Consider the following 3,214-nt stretch of genomic DNA (forward strand, 5'->3'; position numbering starts at 1 on the left):
ATTTAACTTCTACTTAAACCTCGAATATTCCTCAACCACTGAAAGGACTTTGACTGATTCCATTAACAAAATCGACAGCTTACCACCAAACGGCACACCAAAGCCGGAAATTAATAACCCAAACATTTTTAGGGGTTGCCTTCGATAGCTGGCAAAGAAACTATGTTGGCAACAAAGAAGTTCAGCTTTAAACTATCCTTCGCTAGTTTGGCCACCACCACTGACTAGTAGAGCGCAGTGGACAAAGCCATAGCGTGGTCAGACCACCGAATTAAAGACTCAGCGGGATGTCTTGTGATGGCGGCGGAATACTACGAACATAGCGAATGCTTCGTATTAGGGTATAAGCAAGGCATTTCTGCCCGGTTGCTACCATAGAGAAGATCCGAACAGTAACTAAAATGGAACTAAGGCTGAGATTGTGTAGAAGGATTAACTCTTACTTTTCTATACTCGACGTCGACATACGAGTATGTACATACATATCACATACTCCGCATGATACCAACCACCTCTTCACCAGGCCTCTGAAAGCCGCTCCCTCTGGTTCGGCTCCGTCGAAATAACAGGGTTCCGGGGTCTACCGATAGCTGACGTGGCCAGTTTTACACTTTCTAGAGTAGTTTATGTTCTAAGTCTTCGACACAGATACACTATAAAGCTTGGTTAACGGATAAAGTTTGTACAGTTGGTAAAGTTTTAACTAACTGACAGTCAAATTTTAAATAGGCATCAATATTCGAAAGTAAACCCTTGACATTTCAACAAAACTCCGCTCCAACTGAACTCAACTCAAACCTGTCTAGGAAACCAAAGTTCCAAACAAAATTTTCCACTGACGACTGACCATCATGTATTCTAGATCGGACCTTAAGCCATTAGTCTATGAACTGCGGTCTATTCTGAGGACTGTGACTTGCACTACTTGACCCAACGAATGAGGTGGGCACTACATCCGATACAGGATCGACTGCAATGTAGGTTGAGTTAAGTTATGCTGGCTGATCATAAGAGTTCTCAGGTAGACGAAGATAACGGCCGTAGTGTTTCTACAATACGTTTACCACCCATGAATCAGTGCACTCACGCAATGTTGGAGAACATTCCCGGACCTTTAGCGAATTTTAGTAAACACTTTGGTCCTTTCCTACAGGATTAAAAACTTTGGAATAAAAGTAAACACAGGGTGTCCCTTCGGTTTTCCAGAAAAACAATTTCTTTAAACAAAATTTCAAAAAATGGTAAATTTTAATGGAATGAATAAAGAATACATGTTAAAATATGTTACTTTTTATTATTTTGTTAAATAATACGGTTTTTTAGCTTTCGAAATAAGGAATAAAAACTTGCTAATTTTTTGCACTTTTTGAAGTAATGCGTTTTTTGGTAATGCATAAAATAATTTTTTCATTTCTTGTCAGTGCCGTCATCTCCACGATTCGTTCTATTTTCAAAAGTGAAGTTTCATATTAAAAAGCTTGACCTGTAGACAATAGGGGTTTATTTTTTTTAAGAGTTGCCATCTGTAAAAAAATTAAATTAAAATTTTTCAATAAGTTACATGAATTGTTAAGAGATGGGTATCAATCGAAATGTATATGAAAAGGGTTTATTTCTTAACTACATGTAGAGGGTTGCCACCTGGTTAAAAATTCAAAATCCATTTGAATTAAAGGAATTAGATAATTTAAATAGACAGGTATCACCATATGGGAGTCAGACGAAAGAGGTTTAAGAAGGTTTTAGCTTGCAAATATTACGAAGAAGGTGCCAGGTGGTTGTGAAGTAAAATTTAGTTAAAGTAGAAAAATAATTGTGCCAAAGCAAAAGTTTACTACATCGTATTTGTTATTTTATTACAAATACATACGTTGTCAATCGGTAATTTGTTCTGATTACATTCCTTTTAAATTACTGGACCCTTTAATTAACTCTGGAATGTTTTTACTCTTCAAAAGCCAAAAGTTGACTTGCTGTCTACATTGAGGCAAGCGATTTTCGAATCACCATTTCTTGATTTTTCTTGAGCAATGTTGATGTTGTATAGAAAATCGCCTCATGTAAATGCAGCATAATTCAAATTTGAATTTAAAGAGACATTTTTGGATCTTCGCCCTATCCAACTTGAATAGTCACACATACGCATGAATCCATGCCATGTACATGCATACATACATAATACGTATTTAGGTGTACATTAGGGTGCATTACTCTCCATAAAAAAAAATCAGTATTATTTTCCATCGGAATTATAAAATTTATTATATTTTAAGACTTCTTCCAAAATATTTCGGCAAAATATTAATATTTGCGTGAGCTGAACCCATTTGAAAATATCTTCAAAAATCGAGTTTTTTTATAAATAATTTTTTTTTTAAATATTTTTCCCAAAAAATCACCCTAGATGATAAAGTAAATCCTAAAAGGTCAGCATAAAAATGTTTAACTATTTATCAACGGAATCGAAATAATGAGTTTTTTAAGATATTTTCAAATCGGCCTAACTCACGTAAATCTTAATATTTTTACAAACTTTTATTTAACTTGCTTTGAATGTATGTACATATGTATGTATGTATGCATGTAAGTATGTTTGTTTGGGTCATGTCTTAAAATCAATCTTTAACGAACTTCCCGATAAGCTAGAGACTTGTAATTTCAAAATTAACTCAGAACTCGATGACAATGCAATTTGGAAGATGAATTAATCCGCTAGGTGGCACAGGAGTCGAGATATTTGGAGAAACCGTATTTATTGTCCGATTTTTCCGATATATTTTTGCGGAAGCCTTAAAAAATAATACATTTTGTAACTGCGGTGGAAAACCCGAAACTTTTTTTGATGATGCCCCTAATGTACAAATATATGTATATACCTGCATTGTATGTATGTATGCATACATACATATATGCTGGTCTTGTCTTTGACTCCGACTAGAGAGTGAGGCTTTTCATTTCCTTTTGAACCAATTTCATTGTACGAGAGTACATATTTGCAGTAATTGCTGAGTTGATTCGAGAAGCTTTATGGTTAGCCGCCACCAAAGTTAAAGCCCAGCCTGTCGTACATTCAGTTTTCGATAAGAGAGCGGCAATTGCGGTGGCAATCGTGCCGTCGGAGTTTAACATTTCTTGCGGTACTTTTGTAATATTTAGGTTTTGTGTTAAAAAAAAAAAAAATACTCCCTAAAATAATACATAAATCTGAAGGTAT

The 3,214-nt window shown here is 35.1% G+C and overlaps 2 protein-coding genes across 4 annotated transcripts in view; both read right to left on the reverse strand.

Moving 5' to 3' along the window:
- Positions 1-3,214, reverse strand: part of LOC118747822 (calcium homeostasis endoplasmic reticulum protein) — a 43,249-nt gene that overhangs the window by 39,261 nt on the left and 774 nt on the right. The gene's annotated exons all lie outside the window — the stretch shown is intronic.
- The window catches only part of LOC118747821 (protein melted), a 38,636-nt gene that overhangs the window by 13,273 nt on the left and 22,149 nt on the right, over positions 1-3,214 (reverse strand). The gene's annotated exons all lie outside the window — the stretch shown is intronic.

This window comes from Rhagoletis pomonella, unplaced genomic scaffold (assembly GCF_013731165.1).
Source record: "Rhagoletis pomonella isolate Grant_MI unplaced genomic scaffold, Rhpom_1.0 Rhpom_scaffold_00012, whole genome shotgun sequence".
Lineage (NCBI taxonomy): Eukaryota > Metazoa > Arthropoda > Insecta > Diptera > Tephritidae > Rhagoletis > Rhagoletis pomonella.